Source organism: Dipodomys spectabilis, unplaced genomic scaffold (assembly GCF_019054845.1).
Source record: "Dipodomys spectabilis isolate Male_0828 unplaced genomic scaffold, ASM1905484v1 ptg000363l, whole genome shotgun sequence".
Classification (NCBI taxonomy): Eukaryota; Metazoa; Chordata; class Mammalia; order Rodentia; family Heteromyidae; genus Dipodomys; species Dipodomys spectabilis.
The window spans coordinates 1,966,158-1,987,874 of NW_024871040.1; the positions used below are offsets into that span (position 1 = coordinate 1,966,158).

General features: G+C 40.1%; 1 protein-coding gene across 1 annotated transcript in view; it reads left to right on the forward strand.

The window, feature by feature from the left end:
- The window catches only part of Mapk1 (mitogen-activated protein kinase 1), a 90,764-nt gene that overhangs the window by 24,738 nt on the left and 44,309 nt on the right, over positions 1 to 21,717 (forward strand). The gene's annotated exons all lie outside the window — the stretch shown is intronic.

Here is a 21,717-nt window from a genome sequence, read left to right on the forward strand (position 1 = left end):
TCAGGAGTTCAGGAGTCAGCTCTTATCATGGTTCACAGCCAAGCAGGAAAGGCCATGAGACTTATCTCGAACTAACCACCAAAAAAGCCAGAAGTGGAACTATGGCTCAAATGACTGATGAGACTTTCCTAAAAGATAAAATACAGTTATGCTTAATCTTCAGTATAGAGATGAGTTACTGAATCTCAGACTATTTAGAAGGCAATAATGTTGATTGAAATTAGCAAGTCTACAGTTTTTCATGATATGAATGAGATATAATTTTAAATATTTCCTACTTAACACTGTCCAGTGGGAAAGAAAATTAGTTTATGCCGTTGAAGAATACATAAAATTTTACTACAATTCATCCCTAAGGAATTTTTGAATTACCACAGTAATGAAAAATGTAAAATTATGGTACGCACATATGCTAGGATCTTTTAACACATCTTAAACCATTGTTGTCTTAGTATTCCATTTCATAAATTCAGTATTTCCAAAATGTTTGACTAATTGCAATAAGACAGGAGTGAATAAATGATAACATGTAGCCATAAATTTTATTCAACAAAAAAGATAATATACATGGACTATACTAATCCAACTGTATTAAATGCCAGCCAGTCATTTTTTAAATCAGGAATAGTGACACACCACAGATTCCATTGTTGCTCTGTCTTCAGAATTAGGTCCAACAAATAATAATAATCTTCACTAGTTTGTGTGTTGTAGTAGAGGATTAAGCCCCCCCCAAAAAAAAAAATTCCTGATCAGCAAATATTCCTGTGAATGGATTGTCCAACAACCCCAAATCCATTCTTTGAATTATATCTTGTATGCAATCCCATTTTTTCAGTGATACATCAGTTCACCAGAAATACTGTACTTTTTTGCTGTTTTGGTTGATTGTGGGGCTTGAACTCTGGGCCTGGGTGCTGTTCTTGACTTGTTTTTTGCTAAAGGCTAGTGTGTTTGAACCATTGGAGATAATGAGTCTTACAGATTTTTCTGCCCAGTCTGGCTTTTAACCACAATCCTCAGATCTCACTCAGCCTCTTCAGTAACTAGGATTACAGGTGTGAGCCATCAGCACCCAGTTAACAAGTATTCCCCCCCCTCCCCCCACACACACACCTGTTGGTCGTGGGGATTGCACTCTGGGCCTGGGTGCTGTACCTCAGCTCTTCAGCTCAAGGCTAGTACTCTACCACTTGAGCCACAGCGCCACTTCTGGCTTTTTCTGCTTATGTGGTGCTGAGGAATTGAATCCAGGGCCTCATGCATGCGAGGCAAGCACTCTACCACTAAGCCACCTTCCTAGCCCCTGAACCTTTTAATTGTGAAAATTACAAACAGAGGGGTTAAAGTTACATGGGCAAGGTAATGAGTACATTTCATTGTAGTGACAATTTTTATAGTGCAAGATACTTCAAAGTTTTATAATCCTTAACCTTGTCTCCCCAAAACCCATGATGAAAGATTGTGTTCAAATAAACAAAGCCTTTTTTTTTCTATAACAGATTTAATCAAATCAGTTGCTGTTATTCTGTCTGGTATTGTTACTATAGTCCTGTACTTTCCCAATTCCTGTCCCAGAATAAAGAGAAAGCCGTTTGCCCTCTTCTCCCCTAGGAATGGTGTTACTATTGCCTTTTGCTTTCTCAAATTACCTCTTCTGCTTGTTTCAGATGTCCTCCTCCACCCCATCCCCAATTTTCCATCCCACCTATTCTTAACTGGCACTGTGCATACTTCCTGATGCGTGTATACTTTCTCAACTTAGATCCTTCTTGATTGGTGTATTTTCTCTGACCTTCTCCCAAGCAAGAATTTTTTGTCCTGGAGCATTTAATGTTATAAATCATTTCCTTCTAAAAGGTTGCCTCCACTTTGCTGAGGACACCCACCCCACCCTACATCTTTGACCCTTTGTTCTTAGTTCTTGGACTCTTGTGTTCCATACAAATCCCTTGGTGTGACTTCATCCAAATTCCTAGGGGCCGATGACTCTCCAGTCCTAAAAATAAAACAGTCAAACCTCCACTTCCCTTCAAGGCAGCCTTGACTCTTCTTTAGGTCCCTGCCTGCTGTTTCACCTTCCCCTTCCTACTTCAGATAAACTCACTTTTCTTTGCTTAGACCTGCTCTCACCGAAGATTGTTCTGTTTTTAAATTCTACTTAATATTTTTTCTTTTTTCTTTTTTTTTCTGGTTGTGGGGCTTGAACTCTGGGCCTGGGCGCTGTCCCTCAGCTCTTCAGCTCAAGGCTAGCGCTCTACCACTTGAGCCACAGCCCCACTTCCAGTTTTCTGGTGGTTTATTGGAGGTAAGAGTTTCACGGACTTTCCTGCCCGGGCTGGCTTTGAACCTTGATCCTCAGATCTCAGCTTCCTGAGTAGCTAGGATTACAGGCGTGAACCACTGGCACCCAGCTTAATGTTTATTCTACATCACTGTGTACTATTCTTCCTCCTGTAATTTGCCTGTAAATCCATCTCTGATATGTAATGTCAACATAATAATACTAAATTTTGATTAAAAATCACTTATATAACTTCTCTGTTGGATATTAAGATTGCTTCAGCTTTTACTCTATTTATTATTTTACTTGCTAGGCAGTAGTGGGAATTGAACTCAGGACCTCATGCTTGCTAGGCAAGCACTCTTGAACCCACACTCTCAGCCCATTTTGCTTTAGTGATTTTTTTTCTTTTTTCAGATAATGCCTCAAACTTTTTGCCTGGGTTTGCTTTGAACTACGATCTTCATAGGTATGAAGATCTCCAGTGTAGCTGAAGCTACAGATGTGTAGTACAACACCTGGCTTCTTTGTAGGGAAGAAGGTCTCACGAACTTTTTGCCTCAGCTTGATTCAAAAGACAGTTTTTCCAGTCTCCACTTTCCAAGCAGCTGAATTATAGGTTTGAGCTATTGCACCTGGCTTCACTATTTTTAAATGATGCATCTATAAATATTTTTAGTATACCATCCTTCCCCCAGCCCACTCCTTGAAGTACTTTTTGTGGGACCTATTTTTCAGAAATGTAATGGTCAGACCAAATAAAAAGATAATACTTTTCTAATATGACGTCAAATTGGTCTCCGGAAGCTGTGCTGAAATTAGATTGTTAATCTTCAAACAGAATCTCTACTTCCCCTGTTACCTCTTGGTTGTGACAAAATGACATTCTTTTACCTGTAGTTGAATTAATTGTTTCAGGCTTGATAAATACACTAATTTTAAACCTTTCACCTTTATTTTTATTTTTGGTCGGTTATGGGGCTTGAACTCTGGGCTGGGCACTATCCCTCAGCTCTTCAGCTCAAGACAAGCACTCTAAGACAAGCCACAGTGCCACTTCTGATTTTCTGAATGGTTTATTGGAAAGAAGAGTCTCACGGAGTTTCCTGCCTGGGCTGGCTTTGAACCGCAAACCTCAGATCTTAGCCTCCTTGAGTAGCTATGATTACATCCATGAGCCACCGATGCCCTGCTCACTTTTTATTTTTTATTTCATTTTTGTGCTAGTCCTAATTTGAACTCATGGCGAGGGTGCTATCCCTGAGCTTTTTTGCTCAAGGCTAGTACTCTACCACTTGAGCCACAGCTCCATTTCTGACTTTTTGGTAGTTTATTGGAGGTAAGAATCTCACGGGCTTTCCTGTCTGTGCTGGCTTCTTTGAGCTGTGATCCTGAGATAGCTTCCTAGGTAGATACGGTTACAGGTGTAAGTCACTAGCACCCAGCAAAACATTTAACTTTTTAACAGATGGAATTCATTGTGGTTAAGAGTGCTATACACAGGGCTGGGAAGTTGGCTTAGTGGTCAAGTGTTTGCCTTGCATGCATGAGGCCCTGGGTTCGATTCCTCAGCACCACATAAGCAGAAAAAAGCCGGAAGTGGTGCTGTGGCTCAAGTGTTAAGGGGCTAGCCTTGAGCTAAAGAGGTGAGGAACAGCGCCCAGGCCCAGAGTTCAGGTCCCATGACCATCAAAAAAAACAGTGCTATACAACCGGGTACCAGTGGCTCACACCTATAATCCTAGCTACGCAGGAGGCTGAGATCTGAGAATCACAGTTCACAGCCAGCTGTGGCAGAAAAGTCCCTGTGAGATTCTTTTTTTTTTTTTTGGGGGGGGGGGGGTCCGGTCCGGTCGTGGGGCCTGAACTCTGGGCCTGAGCGCTGTCCCTCAGCTCTTCAGCTCAAGGCTAGCTCTCTACCACTTGAGCCACAGCGCCACTTCCGGCTTTTTTCTTTTTGCTTATGTGGTGCTGAGGAATTGAACCCAGGGCCTCATGCATGCAAGGCAAGCACTCTACCACTGAGCCACCTTCCCAGCCCCGCCCCCTCCCCGTGAGATTCTTATCTCCATTTAACCACTCAAAAACTGGAAGAGAGGTTGTGGCTCAAAGAAGTTAGAGTGCTAGCCTTGAGCAGAAGAACTCAGGGACAGTGCCCAGGCCCTGACTTCAAGCCCAACAACTGACCAAAAAAATAAATAAATAAAAATAAATAAATAAGAAGTACTATACATTCATGTGCTTTATTTTCCTCCAAATTTGTTTTATTAGTTACTAATGGCTTTTCACATGGCTTAATTTCTCATTGTTATATTAAACCTACATTTAGTTTTCTGAGATGTAATCTTTTGATTAGTTTTCTTTTATCTACACTTGGCCTTTTCTTTCTTTTCTTCCTTTTTCTTTATTTTTGTTTTCTCAGATACCCATTTTTTTTATATCATTATCAGGGCTTCTGCCTTTGATCCTTGCCAGCTTTCCTACTCTGGTGGAGTGAGTTTGCTATAATATAAAGTATCATTAAGGTGCCATTTATTCTTTTCTTTGCCTCTCCCTAAACCCAAAGGCAGCTTGACGGTGTGTTCCAGATTCTTTTGCTCATTTTGATTGCTTGCAGCTTTTCAGAGTAAAGGGCACTCTCATATCAGATTGTTAAGTATTGGCACTTGAATACAATCAAAAAAAAAAAATGAATTAAAAAGAGAAGGAGACCATGCTTTTTTTTTTTGTTTGTTTTCCAACAGCATTTAAAAATTTTTATTTTAAAATTTAATCACCTAATCTTAATTTTTAAAAAATTGAGAGAAGGGATGGGTTTGGAGCAAGGGGTGACAGTGTTATCAGACACCTTGTACATCATATACTGTTTTGTAGAATGGGAGCTTCTTTGTACAACTACTTAAAGATATAATAATAAAAATGTAAAAAATAAAATAAATTTATTATTTACAATTGAGGTGATAAATTTCACAACCACCACCATCTACTCCCAGATCTTTTTCATCATCCCAGAAATAAACTCTGTATCTGCTTAATTGAGATACTAGTTGTACTTCCATCACAGTAAATGCATTGCAGTGATGACAAATGTAACATTTTAAGCTTATGGGTCAAAAGATACAACGAGAGAAATGTGTTCAATCAGTATTAATAGTAGTGATTATAGATTTTATTCATTACAAGAGCTTTCTATAATTCTTCTTTCTAGGATCCCACAATAATTTGCTTGAAGGAATGACATTTCAAAGATCTTAGATGTGGAACTTTGAAGTTGTCAAGAAGCCCTAACAAAAGATTTGTGGCAGAGCTGATCAGTTCTATTTTTGTGTGTGCTCATACTTGAGATTGAATTCTTGATCTAGTGCTTTGCCACTTGAGTTCTGGCTTTTTGTTGGTCACTTGGACATAGCAATCCTCAGATCTCAACCTTCTGAACAGTGGTGTGGCTTTAATTATTTCTTGAAAAAAGGACTATCCTAGAGTTCAAAAGAAATATTGAACTTCATCTTGATGGGCAGTGAAGGAATCACAACGTGTGAAAAATTATTAAATAAAAATTTATTGACTTCAAAAAAATAAACACAGGGGGCTGGGAAGTTGGCTCAGTGGTAGAGCGCTTGCCTTGCATGCATGATGCCCTGGGTTCGATTCCTCAGCACCACATAAGCAGAAAAAGGAAAAGCCGGAAGTGGCGCTGTGGCTCAAGTGGTAGAGAGCTAGCCTTGAGGTAAAGAGCAGAGGGAACAGCGCTCAGGCCCAGAGTTCAGGCCCTACGACCGGAACCAAAATAAAATAAAAATAATTTTAAAAAATAACCACAAAACAGTGCAATGCAAGAACCTGCCTTTCTTCCTTCTGGAAGTGTATGATCATTAACATTCTTATTTCCACATTTTACTCTTTTTGTTTCAGGATTTACTTTGCAGTATCATTAGTTGCTATTTGACCTTGGCTTCATAAGATTGTCTTGGGGCTTTAATCATCCTTTTTCCTTTTCTTTTCTTTTTTTTTTTTTTGTTGTTGTTGGTCATGGGGCTTGAACTCTGGGCCTGCGTGCAGTCAGTCCCTCAGCTCTTCAGCTGAAGACAAGTGCTCTACTACTTGAGCCACAGTGCCACTTCTGGTTTTCTGGTGGTTAATTGGAGATAAAGAGTCTCATGGACTTTTCTGCCCAGGCTGGCTTTGAACTTTGATCCTCAGATCTCAGCCTCCTGAGTAGCTAGGGTTACAGGTGTGATCCACTGGCACCCAGCCTTATCATTCTTAATTTAATCATCATAATTAATTTTCTTAGGCCAAAAATATGTCATATCTTTCTATATCTAGATCCTCACTTATTATGTTAATTTTTTTTCCTGTCAGTTGTGGGTCTTGAACTCTGGCCCTGAGCACTGTTCCTGTGCTCTTCAGCTCAAGGCAAGCCTTCTACCACTTGAGCCACAGCACCACTTCTGGTTTTCTGAGTTGTTTATTAGAGAGTTTCCTACCTAGGCTGGCTTTGAACTGTGATACTCAGATCTAAGCCTCCTGAGTAGCTAGGATTACAGGCATGAGCCACTAGCCGCCTGGCTAAATTTTTTTACTCTCATACTTTGTGAACCTTTTTCTCCTGGTTGGGAGGCACTTTGTTCTTCATTTTCAGCATTCATTTCAAATTTGAAAGGTAGTATATGAATATAGTCTTTGCTGTGATTTGTAAGCATTCTTAATTCTTTTTCGTTAGTCTCTATTATTGAAGAGTGATTAATTCTGTTTTTCAAGTCTGTTGGTTTCACATGTATTTTTCTTCTGTCTAGTTTATAATAATACCATTCATCTTATAATGTATATTCTTTTCACCTCATTCTTTTTCTCCTGTTCAGAAATGTTTTAAATTCTTTGATGTCATAGTTCTCTTATGCTAGTCTATTCTTCCCTCCCTCCCTCCCTCCCTTTCTTTCTCCCTTCCTCCCTCCCTTTCTCCCTCCCTCCTTTCTTTCTTTCTTTCTTTCTTTCTTTCTTTCTTTCTTTCTTTCTTTCTTTCTTTCTTTCTTTCTTTCTTTCTTTCTTTCTTTCTTTCTTTCTTTCTTTCTTTCTTTCTTTCTTTCTTTCTTTCTCTCTTTGTGTGGGGCTTAAACTCTGGGCCTGGGGGCTGTCCCTTCACCTCAAGGCGAGCACTCTACCACTTGAACCACAACACCACTTCTGGTTGTCTGGTGATTTATTGGAGAGTCTCACTGGACTTTCCTGCCCAGGCTAGCTTTGAACCGTGATCCTCAGATCTCAGCCTCCTGAGTAGCTAGGATTACATGCGTGAGCCACTGTGCTTGGCTTAATATTCTTTTTGTGTGTGTGTGCATGTTACTAGGGCTTGAATTCAGGGCTCAAGCTCTCCCTTGGCTTTTTCACTTAGGATTGGCTTGGCTGTCTGCCACTTGAGCCACATCTTCACTCTTAGCCTTTTGCAGTCCAATTGGAGATAAGAGTCTCACAGATTTGTTTACCTGCCTACCTACAAAACTTAGTCTTCTCAGATCTCAGCATCCTGAGTCGTTTAGGATTGTAGACATGAGCCATCCGTGTCTGGTGTGGTCACATTCTTGTGCCGTTGAAACAATGTGGAATACATAGGAAGAAGGAAGGACAGTAGCTCTCAGTGAGTGACTTTAGTTGAACCACGTTGACTCTACAGTAGGACTTTTGACTTTTAAATTTTTATGTAGTTCTCTTATTCTTAGAAAAACAGACATGATATTTATATTTAATGAAGAATAAGGAAACCTGCTGCAGTTTATAGTGACCAGCTGAAAAGTAAGATTCTTAAATAGTTTCAAGATTATTTCTTCAAATACATATTACTCTTATCAGTTTAGTAGGACCTGTGAGTGAGCAAAGGCAGCAAAAATTTACCCTCTACTCTCCAGAGACCTGATTATTATTGGGAATATACATAGCTCCATATTGGGAGACATAGCTACTGTTCTTTGGGGCAGGTTGAAAAGCTGTGGCATTTTTCACTGTCTCTGGCAATATTCCTTTCTGTCTAAGTCTTTGCTTCTGTTTGGGAACAGATATTCTCTTCTTGAAAGAAATAGGATATAATTACTTTGGTGGCATAAAGATCAACCAAACTGGGCACTGGTGGGTCATGTCTGTAATCCTAGCTACTTAAGAGGCTGAAATCTGAGGATCATGGTTTGAAGCCAGTTCTGATAGGAAAGTCCATGATGAAACTATCTCATTAACTACCAAAAGAGTTGGAAGTGTAGCTGTGGTTCAAGTGATAGAACACTACTTACCTCGAGCACAAAAGCTCAGGACAGGCTGGCACTAAGTTCAAACACTAGGACTGACACTATTAAAAAAATCAATCCTTATCTAACATCAAACAGAAAAATTACCTCAAATGCGTAATTCAAAGTAGTATAAAAACAAAGGTGGAAATTAATTAGAATACAAACTGATGAATTACAGAATAAATAACCTAATAAAATAGATGAACTTCTCCAATATTTTCTACAGAATGAAGTCAGAGTACCATACAGATGGCTCATCATAGTCTAGACAAACCTCTTTTGACAAGCCTTTCTTTTCTGTGCCCCAGTTTCATGATCTGAGAAGAGGAGTTTATTAACCCAGGTTGGCTTTTGTGTTGGGTTCCATCTGTGCTGGATGATACCTTGGCTAGATGCTAGACAAATGGGAGCACACCCCTTTGGAAGAGCTAGATGGATAGCCTTTAAAGTGTCTAACAGAGAAAGTTATTTGGGAGAACTTTGTAAAACAAAGTTCCAAGTTCCTCTTCCACATTTTAGCCAAACTGAAATGGCATCTGTTCAATCAACAGATGTGCAGGAGCAAGTAGGTGCTATACTTTTTTTTTTTTGGGTGCTGTTTCTGGGGCTTGAACTCTGGGCCTGGGCACTGTCCCTTAGATCTCAGCCTCCTGAGTAGCTAGGATTACAGCTGTGAGCCCCAGGAACCTGACTTGTGTCTGAGATTTTACTTAATTTCAAGATATTGTCTGGAACAATTAGTATTGTGGTATTCTTCTAATAGTGATTTTACTATTCCTTCATTCCTTCCATATTTCATTTTTGTTTTGTTTCATTTTGAGACTGAATGATATACAAGCTTCATTCCCATCTATCATTTTATCTGGTACCATTATTCAATTTAGATATTGCATAGGATGTATCAACTATTGTTTTTATAACCAAATAAAATCCCATGATTTTGCTTGAGTGACCTTGTTAATGGTGAAATTCATTGAGGTCACAGTAACTGTCAGTTCAGCTATACCAAGGTTTCTTTCAGAAAGCAGTGTCTTAACTACTCAGAAGGGTGAGACCTGATGATCACAGTTCAAAGCCAGCCTAGGCAGGAAAGTCCATGAAACTCTTTTATTTTGCCAGTCATGGTGCCTGAACTCTGGGCCTGGGCACTGTTCCTCAGCTCTTCAGCTCAAGGCTAGTGCTCTACCACTTGAGCCACAACACCACTTCCAGCTGAGGTGGTGCTGAGGAATCGAACCCAGGGCCTCATGAATGCAAGGCAAGCACTCTACCACTGAGCCACCTTCCCAGCCCCTCCATGAAACTCTTATCTCCAATAAACCATCAGAAAACCAAAAGTGGCGCTGTAGTTCAAGTGGTAGAATGCTTGCCTTGAGCTGAAGAGCTGAGGGACAGCACTCAGGCCCAGAGTTCAAGCCCCACGACCAAAAAAAAAAAAAAGCAATGGCTTTGAACCCAAGCAGATCCAAGTAAATTTCAAATGAAATTTGGCATCACCTCGAAGTAATTCTAACTACATATCATTGGGGTAAGTCTACCAAGATGGCTTCAGAGTAGACTAACTTTACATAGCACATTAAAAAAAACACATTTATTCAGTGTCATGATTAGACATTTACATCAGATATGTTACATTTAGCAATCGACAGCATGGGTACGAGAAAAGAAAAAAAAAGTCTACATTAAAACTCTGTTGGAATGCTTTACACTTTCCACAGAACAGAAACTAAAATAACCTGTTACACACTTAATCACAAATACAGTCCTCTTAGACAAAACTAATGTGTATTAGTAAGAAGAAAAAAAGTCTCAAGAACTGTATTTGTCCCTTCTATATTAATAAATGTATTTCTATAAGGTTGTCCTTTCTCTGTATTTGTTTGTTAAAATTTATTAACATTTTTTTCCCTGAGGTTCCCTTCTAAATTCTTTCAGCAGGCCTCATCCATTTCTGGGAACTGTGTGTGTGTGTACGTGCGCACGCATTGTATATGTACACATGCATGTGTTGGTACTGGAGTTTGAACTCAGAGCTTCCAGCTCTTGCTTATCTTTTCCACTCATGACTGGCACTCTTATCTTGAGCCACACTTTCAGCGTTTTTCCTGGTTAATTGGAGCTAGACTTGTGGATTTTATTGCATGGCTTTGAGCTGCAGTATTCAAGAACGCAGCCTTCCTGGGTTATAGGGCACCCGGTTTAAGCTCTACCACTTGAGGCACCGCTCCATTTCCAGCTTTTTTGGTGCTTAATTGGAGATAGTCTCATGGACTCTCTTGCCCCTGCTGATTTCAAACCACTTTTCTCAGATCTCAGCCTCCTGAGTAACTAGGATTACAGACATGAGCTTCTGGTGCCCATCTTGTGGAATTTTTTTTTTTCCTCCCAGTCCTGGGGCTTGAACTCAGGGCCTGGGCACTGTCCCTGAACTTCTTTTTGCTCAAGGCTAGCACTCTACACTTGAATCACAGCACCACTTCCAGCCTTTTCTGTTTATGTGGTGCTGAGGTAAACCCAGGGCTTCGTGTATGCTAGGCAGAGTTCTTCTATGAAACCGGCATTATGGAGTTATAATTACGTATTGCATTTTTCTACTTTACCTAGTTTAGCATCTGTTATATAACATCTCACCACCTGCTTAGTTGTGTATGAAGCTCTTTTTAGTTTCAGTAATAATACCATTTTAAGAGGGTTGTTTTCCTCATGTCTGAGGCTAGAGTTTAATGTTCTTGACAGTAATACAGTTCATTCTTTACTCCCTTATATTTCAGTGGTAAAGACCATTGAGACTCCTTTGACTTTTCTCTTTAGACATACAGCTTACAAAACTGGGCAAGGGTTGTCCTTATGAAGTAGAACATCCTCTAGTCAGATTATAGCTCCCTGTTCTACCATCTCTCCCCAAGGTCTCCTGGCTTGAGAGTCTCATTTGTATGATTTACAGTCTACCTCCTTGGTCTCATTCTGGATTCTGTGACCTTACTACTCCATCTGACAAGATTATCAATTTTTTTTTAATCTCTCTACTCCCATTCTACAGGAACTCAATTGATTATTTTTGTCTGATCTTCTTTACAGGCTGTTGATACATGATGGAGAAAAAAATTGCCTGTGATTAACAACACTAAAAATCTCTGGATTCTAATTTCTACTGGGCCTTCAACATGATCTTTTTGCTATTTAGATCTTTCTGTAACTTAAGAATATAATGTAGGATGGGGCTGGGAAGGTGGCTCAGTGGTAGAGTGCTTGCCTTGCATGCCTGAGGCCCTGGGTTCGATTCCTCAGCACCACATAAGCAAAAAGAAAAAAGCTGGAAGTGGCGCTGTGGCTCAAGTGGTAGAGTGCTAGCCTTGAAGAGCTGAGGGACAGCGCCCAGGCTCAGAGTTCAGGCCCCATGCCGGACCCCCCCCCCCCCAAAAAAAGTATAATGTAGGATATGGCTGAGTCAGGACTAAAGCTAAGACCTCCTGGTTTGAAATCTTTTTTTTTTTAAGGGTATCACAGAACAAATATAATTAATTATAATAAAATGCTAAAGACCATACCATTTCATTTTTGTGGAAAACCTACTTCTTTCAGGCTTACCCTCTGCTACCTCTATAATCTTTACATCCCTTGGGCTTTCCTCATATTTTGACCAAGCAATTGGTTACTTGGGGATGTTGGAGTTGAGCCTGTTGTGTGCCAGCTAGTGAGAGACAGGGCCAAAACTGAAACCTTGACTGTACCTTTAGGCTCTGTTGGGTTTTTTTTGTTTTTTTTTTTTGAGGGGGAGCAGGAGGTAGGATGCATAGGGAAGATTGAGATAAGGTCTTGCTGTGTACCTCAGGTTGATCTCCAACTTAGAATCCTCATGCCAAATGCTGTGGTTATAGGCAGGTACCACCAACATCCAGCTTTAGCCCTGCTTTTTATTGAAGAGATTGGAAAGTACATATGTAGCCAACAAATTTTCTCAACTTTTCCAGAACACTATTTTAATGAGATTATGCATGTCCTAATGATACCAGATTTTAAGTCATAATAGCTATAAATTATTGGAGTATTGACTGTTAAAATAATAAAACTAAGAATAAATGCAACACATTACTATTGGTTTTATAGCCAAAATAACTTAAGACTAACTTGAGCTTACTTTATAGTCTTTATCCTTTAAAAACAAACCTTTGCACTAGCTTGCTGAGTGAAATTGTGAGAGAACCAAGTTAAAATAAGGAATACATTTTCTTTTAAAGCATTCGTTAGTATTATCTACCTATTTTTGGAACATTAATTTGGATCACTCTAATGTACTTAGCATCTGAAGACAAGTTAATTTTTATCTGTGAAACTTAAGTACTGTAGTTTTGTGTTCAGATAATTAAAGTTCACCAAGATGAATAGCTTAGAGAACAACTTAATAGCTTCCTCTAAAAATAACCCATTCACAGTTGATAGGTAGCATTTTAGTTGCTTAACGGTGTGTACAGTGTGTGGTGCTTGTGCATGATAGCTACTTTATTTAGACAAACTTTATTATCCACAAGTAGTATGCTTCTGATGCAAGATATAACTACAGTGATAGAAAACTAGAAAGGATAAGGAAAAAAATCTCTAAGATCCTAAAATTTTATATCAAAACCTTAGAAGTGGACTGGATAGCTTGGACATTGTGATACTGTCATTACTCAAAATCTGTCTGGAACATTTCCCTTGGAATTGCTACCAATATGAGCTTATGAACCATGAATGGATATTAACCCCACAATTTTGTAGCATAGCACAATTTAAAAAAAATCATCTTTGAAGTATTTTTTATACAATAAAATGTGTCCTTGGGATTGGGGATTATAACTCAGAGATAGAGCACAGGCTTAGGATTCAGTTCTCAGCACCAAAAGAAAGTAAAATGCATCTTTTTAAAAATGTTGAACAAGCCGGGCGCCGGTGGCTCAATGCCTATAATCCTAGCTACTCAGGAGGTTGAGATCTGAGGATTGCGGTTCAAAGTCAGCCTGGGCAGGAAAGTCTGTGAGACTCTTATCTCCAATAACCACTAGAAAACCGAAGTGGCGCTGTGGCTCAAGCAGTAGAGCGCTCGCTTTGAGCTGAAGAGCACAGGGACAGCACCCAAGCCCAGAGTTCAAGCCCCACGACTGACCCCCCCAAAAAAATGTTGAACAATTAAATTTTAGTATATATACATACACATACTACAAGTTTGCGTCACCACTTTCTCTTGTGATTTTTTTTTTCAGTCAGTCTTTTTCAGGCAACTACAGATGAGCTTTCTGTTGAGGTTAGTTGTAGCTATTCTGGAATTTCAAATAAATGAAATAGAAAGCATGAATTCTTCGGTATCTGGCTTTTCCATATTGTTTTTCAGATTCATCCTTGTTACTGTACATTTATTGGTGAGTATTATCTATTTGGTTCTTCCTTCCTTCCTTCCTTCCTTCCTTCCTTCCTTCCTTCCTTCCTTCCTTCCTTCCTTCCTTCCTTCCTTCCTTCCTTCCTTCCTTCCTTCCTTCCTTCCTTTCCTTCCTTTCTTTCTTTTCCTTCCTTCCCTCCTTCCCTCCCTCCCTCCCTCCCTCCCTCCTTCCCTCCTTCCTTCCTTCCTTTCCTCCTTTCTTTCTTTCTTTCTTTCTTTCTTTCTTTCTTTCTTTCTTTCTTTCTTTCTTTCTTTCTTTCTTTCTTTCTTTCTTTCTTTCTGTCTGTCTGTCTGTCTGTCTGTCTGTCTGTCTGTCTGTCTTTCTGTCTTTCTGTCTTTCTTTCTCTCGTTGTGGTTCTTGAACTCTGGGCCTGGGGGCTGTCCTTGAGTTCTTCAGCTAAAGGCTAGCATTCTACCATTTGAGCCACAGCATCACTTCCGGTTTTCTGGTGGTTAATTGGAGATAAAAGTCTCACAGTATCCTGCCTGGGCTGGCTTTGAACCTGATCCCCAGATCTCAGCCTTCTGAGTAGCTAGAATTACAGCCCAGCCACATTATTTTTTCCTCCTCCTCCTCCTCCTCCCCCTCCCCCTCCTCTTTCCCCCCTCCTCTTTCTCTTCTTCATCTTTTTTTGGTGGAGTGGGGGGAACAATCATACAGTATAGTCCATGTTAGCCTCTTAACTCTTGATCCTTATGCTCCGCCTCCCAAGTACTGGAATTATGGGTCTACACTGCCACATCTGGCAACTTTTTTTTATTATGGATTTTGGAATTATAACCACTATGAGGCTCTTATGAATAAACAGTTGTTTACAAGTCTCTGAGTAAATACTTCCTTTTTTTCCTTGAGTAAATACTTAGGAGTAGAATTGCTGAGGGAGGAGTTGGAAAGCATATTGAACTTTTGAACTTTTTAGCTGTTTTCCATAGTAGCTGTACCATTTTGCAGGTATGAGAGTTCTAGCTTTTTTTTTTTTTTTTTGGTCGGTCGTGGGGCTTGAACTCTGGGCTTGGGCGCTGTCCCTGCACTCTTCAGCTCAAGGCAAGCACTCTGTCCCTTGAGCCACAGCACCACTTCTGGTTTTCTACTGGTTTATTGGAGATAAGAGTCTCACGGACTTTCCTGCCCAGGCTGACTTTGAACTGCGATCCTCACATCTCAGCCTCCTGAGTAAGCTAGGATTACAGGCATGAGCCACCGGCGCCCGGCTGAGTTCTAGTTTTTTTACATCCTCAAAATCACTGCCTTTGTCAGTGGGTATATGATTCTCATTTGAATTTCTATTATGACTTAGCCCTATTTTCATGTTTATTATCACACAGAATGTGTTTGCTTTTTGCCTGTTTTTAAATCAGTTGTCTTAGTTTGAAATTGTAAAAGTTATTTATTCTTAATGCGAGTACTGTGTATCACAGTTTTTCCCCATCTGAACAACTCCCCCCTGCCCAATCCTGAGGCTTCAACTCAGGGCCTGGGCATTGTCCCTGAGCTTCTTTTTGCTCAAGGCTAGCACTCTACCACTTGAGCCACAGCACTACTTACTTCCAGCTTTTTCTGTATATGTGGTACTAAGGAATCAAACCCAGGGCTTCATGTATACTAGGCAAGCACTCTACCACTAAGCCACATTCCCAGCCCCTTGCACAACTTATTTTTGACGCTGATTGCATTATATGGCTTGTTCATCATCTCTTTTGAGACACCACTCAGCACTTTTTAATTTTTATCCTTGTTATCTTGCCTCTGTAGTTATCTTTATACTCTAAATGCTTTGCCACTCTCTTCAGAGATACTTGTTTTGGTTTGTTCTTTGTTTTTTTTTTATTTTGATGCCCTTTTTCTTTTAATCTTATTAACCTATAAGTGCTGTTGGTTCCTATAAGTGCTCTTGGTTCATAGGGCCCTTGGGCCTGCAATGCTAAATGTCCTGCATTAGTCCTATCTTAGATGGAGAGATCATTTGAAAATACAAAGGCCAGACACATCAGTTCATCTTACCTCTTTGGGAGACTGAGATGGGAAGGATTGCAATTCAAGGCTAGATCAGTCAAAAAGGTCACAAAGCTGAGCTTGGTGGCACTTGCTCATCATCCCAACTACATGGGACATGTAAATAGAATGATCTCCAGTCTGCTCTGGGAATAAAGTGAGACCCTATTAGGGAAATAACGAAAGAAGAGGAGAAGGAGAGAAAGGGGCCTGGGGGAGACAATTTCCCCCCCACATTATTCTAAAGAAAACCTAGGTAAAATATGTTCATTTACTTTGTAAAGTCTTCTTAGCAAGATCTGAGGATAGCACTAAAATGGTTTTGATCTCTCACAGCCCACATAGAGTTACAGTCACCAGATATGAATGAACTACTACTCAGTATATCAGAATCAAAATGATCTATTGATCCACGGGAGCCACTAAGTGCTCCCCATTGTTTAGTACTCTCAGGCCTGCAAGAATGAATCCAATTTATTTTTTACTGTCAATAATAATAATGAGGGAAGATAAAATGGCTTAGTAAAAGTAATAAACTCAGTACATTGACTAAGGTAAGGAAGGATGAAAGGAAGGGAGGAAGATGGAAAAGGAGAAAAAAAATCTCAACTTCATTCTCTCCTTATTCTGCAGGAAACACAGAACTACCAAGTCTTCTATCTGAATCATGCACAGGCATTCTTACATCCCTAAATCAGGATGTTCAAAACCCACCCCCACCCTTAAAGCGTTATACCACCCAGTTCCAAGTTTGCCCTTCAGGTTTGCAAGACCTGGAGTAGAATGTAAATGGAGTCCTACATACTATTTTTAAAAAATCAGACTAAGAAATATTAACTAGATTGTGATCTTTCCTCCTACTTATCTTCTTAATGACCTTGAAGGTCAGATTCAACTAGAAAATCCTGAGGCATCAGAGTTCTGTACCAGCAGTTTCAGGAGAGCAGACCTCCACACAAACCTCTTTCCCCAACCACTATTCTGTCCCTCACTGTGAGCTTGAGAGTGAGACTGCAGGGGAAGAGGATGTGCCTGTCAGCCTGCATAGTCTGCACGCTGTGCCCTGGCCACCTTTTAGGTGCAAACATAAGAGCATTCTGCTTTCAACACGTCTGTCATGTGTAGGCATACATAGTAGAGCAAGAATGTTTGGGGCGTTGTGGGGACATGTTCCCACTTACAAACCTCTCATGAGACGGGACAGTGCTGGCTAAGGGCAAATAGTACCCAAGGATGTTCGATCTTTTCCCTCTCCATGTTTCCTTTTCATATTATACCCTTGCTTTTACGTCAAAACCCTACTCATTCTTCAGTATATGGCTTATACAGGACTCATCTTTTAATCCTTCCCTTAATACCCTTATTTGAAATTAATTTACCTAGATTCTCTCTTGTTCCAGAAGTGCTTTTACTATGATAATAGTTACTATGTGTTTTTTGTCTACTTTTCACTAAATTGAAAGTTTCTCAAGAGGGATATTGTTTATGCCCCAAATCTTAACATGAAATCACAAATGAATGTGGCTCAAATTCATCTCAGCTCTGGCCTTACTTTACCGTTGTTGTGGTAACCCTATTTAAATAGGAAATCAAGTTACTTTAGCGTGACTTGTTTACAATTGAGTCATGCTAGTTTCCTTTACTTCCATATAGTGATCACAAAATATCTATATCTGCTTAATAATCTATTCCAGAATTTTGTGGACTTCCACGTTTATTATACTCAGTGTTCTTCTGTTATCTGTTCCCACCTACCTCAACCCTAGAATTGGACCATGTTTTCTTTTGTCTTATATAAACTACTTCATTAAGGAGTAGTTGATATATACTGTTAGAATATAAAAATCATATAAAATATAAAAATCACAGATTTTATGCTTTATACTATCTATGAAATAAAGATAACATAACAATAAAAATAACATCACCTCCAAAAGTTACTTTGTTTACCTGTGTAATTCCCTCCTCTCATTGATCTTATCCTTATAATTGTATTGTAGATAAATGTGTTGTTTGGGTTTTTTTGGTTTGCCTTTACTTGACATAATTATTTTGGGATTCATTTATATCCCTTGTAGCAATAGCTCATCCACCTTTCAAGAATTGAGATGAGTGGCTGGGAATGTGGCTTAGTGGTAGAGTGCTTGCCTAGCATGCATGAAGCCCTGGGTTCAATTCCAAGTACCATGTAAACAGGAAAAGCCAGAAGTGGTGCTATGGCTCAATTGGTAGAATGCTAGCCTTGAGCCTTGAGCTCAGGCCCTGAGTGCAAGCCCTAGGACTGGGGGTGGGGGAGATTGAGATGAGTGTATACACCCCTTTGGCCTTGACCTCCTCCTCTTCCCTGCACATAGAGGTATTAGGGCAAGGCTCATCTGGGATTTAAGGTTGTGTTCAAAATGACTGGAAGCATGGCCATGGTGGTGCATAACTTTAATCAAACTACTCAGGAGCTGAAGGTAGGAAACTTGCCATACAAGACCAACCCAGCAAAAGTGTGAAGTGTGAGACTAAAGCAAAAAAGTCTTTGATATCTTTTGCACTCTTGAAGAGCAGAGTATTATCTTTGTAGTCTACTCGAATAGTCCACAATACATAGAAGGTACTAGCCAATGCCAAGTTTCCTATTTTACTTTTATGTGTGGTTTTAAAATACATGCATACATACATGCATACATACACACACACACACGTATGTACATATGCCAAGTGCTGGTGACTCACACCTATAATCAATCCTAGCTACTCAGGGGACTGACCTCTGAGGATCAAGGTTCAAATCTAACCTGGGCAGGAAAGCCTATGAGACTTTTATTTCCAATTAAACACCAAAAAGCCAGAAGTGAAGCTGTGGCTCAAGTGAGAGAGCCTTGAAGTGCCTAGGCCCTGAGTTCAAGCCTTAGAACCAGTGCACACATGTATACACACACACATATACACTCTCACTCACATCACACACAAAATACATACACATAATTCCATCATTAAAGGTTATTTGTCCAGGCCGGGCGCTGGTGGCTCATGCCTGTAATCCTAGCTACTCAGGAGGCTGAGATCTGAGGATCATGGTTCAAAGCCAACCTGGGTAGAAAAGCTCCTGTGAGACTCTTATCTCCAATTAACCATTAGGAAACTGGAAGTGGTTCTGTGTCTCAAGTAGGAGAGCTCTCAATTTCATTTAAAAACTTTTGTATTGATAAGAAATCCCAAAATAATTGTGTTTTCTTACTATTTTTTGAAGAGGTCATACAGACTTTAATATAAAAAGTGTACAGTGAAAAGTTTTGCTGTCCTCTATTCCTGTGTGTCCTCCTGTTAACTGCCTGGGCAATAGCAGCAGTAGTAGTAGGTAGTGCCCTCTAGCGTTAGAGCTCTCATTCAGGACCTTATCTCAGAAGACAAGTTGGGCATGGTGGTGCACATCTGTAATCCCAGCCCTGTGAGAATTGTTGGCAGAATCACAGACAAAAAAGCTTGAAACCTGCTCTGAAAAATAATAAATGGACTGGGAATGTGGCTTAAAACCCTGTGTTCAAATCCCCATACTGCCAAAGGAAGCAGGGAAACCCTCTGCCATTGGCTATTGAAACAGTGGTAGTAGCTGTGAAAGTCAGTGCCTTTGGAAACCAGAGTTTTGCTTCTGCTGTGAACAGCTGTAGCTGCTGTATAACTCAAAGTGTACATGGAGTATTCAGAGCAGCAAGCCCCAAGGAGAAAGCATTCTAACTGGCTGCTGTGCTAAATCATTTGTTGAAGACAGTCAAAGTTCAAAGCCAGTCCAGGCAGGAAAGTCCATGAGACTCTTATCTCCAGTTAACCACCAGAAAACCGGAAATAGTGCTCTGGCTCAAGTGGTAGAATGCTAGCCTTGAGTTGAAGAGCTGAGGGACAGCACCGAGACCCAGAGTTCAAGCCCTACAACCAACAAAAAAGAAAAGAAAAGTAACTAGTAAAAAGGATTATTTATAATAAAGGCTTACCATTAATATTTACTGTGATTTAGCAGTATTTAGCAGTAATCAATACTTACTGGTATCACTCTTGTGTATCCTTTCAGGGTATTGTTGGGTTTTGGGGGTTTTTTTGCTATCACAAGCAAAAATTGTTATTCTTCTTTATTAGAGAAAGGAGTCCAGGCATAGTGGCTCTAGCCTGAAATTCTAGCTACTTGGGGGAGGGTAGAGATGAAGCGTTCTCCATTCCAGGCACCCCTCAATAGCTAGGATTACAGGAGTGAGCCACCAGCATGCAGCCCTTATTGTCTTTAAGTAGTTGTACAAAGGAGCTTCAAGTCAACATGTCAGTTTATGAGTATAATGCATCCTAATATTATCCCTTCCATCATTCTCCCCCATTTCTTCCAACCTCACCCATCCCTCAAGTTATCTTGCTCCATTTTCACATATTTACATTGAATATTATGACTTTCATCCACCCTTCCTCTCTCCATTCATTTCCTCCCCATACCACCCTACTCCCTCATATACATGTTCCAACTTCCTGGTATTTATTTTGTTAAACCATACTTTGGTCAGCTTGTTAATGTATGATCCGGTATGTATTTTTATATAATTTAGATCTAACTTGCACATACGAGGAAAAAAATGTACCCTTTGGCGCTCTGAGCTTGACTTACTTCACTTAAAAATTTTTTTCCAAGCCGGGCGCTGGTGGCTCAAGCCTGTAATCCTAGCTACTCAGGAGGCTGAGATCTGAGGATCACGGTTCAAAGCCAGCCTGGGCAGGAAAGTCCGTGAGACTCTTATCTCCAATAAACCACTAGAAAACCGGAAGTGGCACTGTGGCTCAAGCGGTAGAGCGCTTGACTTGAGCTGAAGAGCTTAGGGGCAGCGCCCAAGCCCAGAGTTCAAGCCCTATGACCGACAAAAAAAAAAAAAAATGCCAGGTCTGTTCATTTTCCTGACATATTATTATTTTTCCTAATAGCTGAGTGAATTTCCAGAGAGAGAGAGAGAGAGAGAGAGAGAGAGAATGTGTGTACACACCACATTTTCTTGATCCACTCACCATGCCTTCTAATAAAACATGTCAGTTGATTACTTAACTTTGTCACTGAGTATTGGTACACTAGAGAGACTTTCTTCAACAGTCTTGCTGGATTATAATTTTTATTTATTTATTTTTTTTGCCAGTCATTAAGCTTGAACTCTGGGCCTGGGCGCTGTCCCTCAGCTTAAGGCTAGTGCTCTACCACTTGAGCCACAGCTCCACTTCTGGTTTCCTGGTGGTTAATTGGAGATAAGAGTCTTATAAACTTTCCTACTCTAGTCTGGCTTTGAACCAAAATCCTCATCTCTCAGCCTCCTGAGTTGCTAGGATTACAAGCATGAGCCACTAGCGCCTGGCTGGATTATAATTTTATAAAGCAAACTTGTGACTATATTTGCCTACTCTTTTCAGAAATCTAAAATTTTCTAATGCTGAGTTTAAACTTATATTTCGCAACTTTATTTTTAAAGTGTATTTTAAAATTGTTGATGCACCTGAAGATCAAACATAAACTCTCACAGAAGCACTCTACTACTGAGCTACACCTCAAAGCCTTTACAACAATTTTAGTTTATGCTGTTTTTTTTTTCTTTTTTTTTTTTTTTTTTTGGGGTCCCGTTGTGGAGCCTGAACTCTGGGCCTGGGCGCTGTCCCTCAGCTCTTCAGCTCAAGGCTAGCGCTCTATCACTTGAGCCACAGCACTACTTCCAGCTTTTTTCTTTTTTCTTATGTGGTGCTGGGA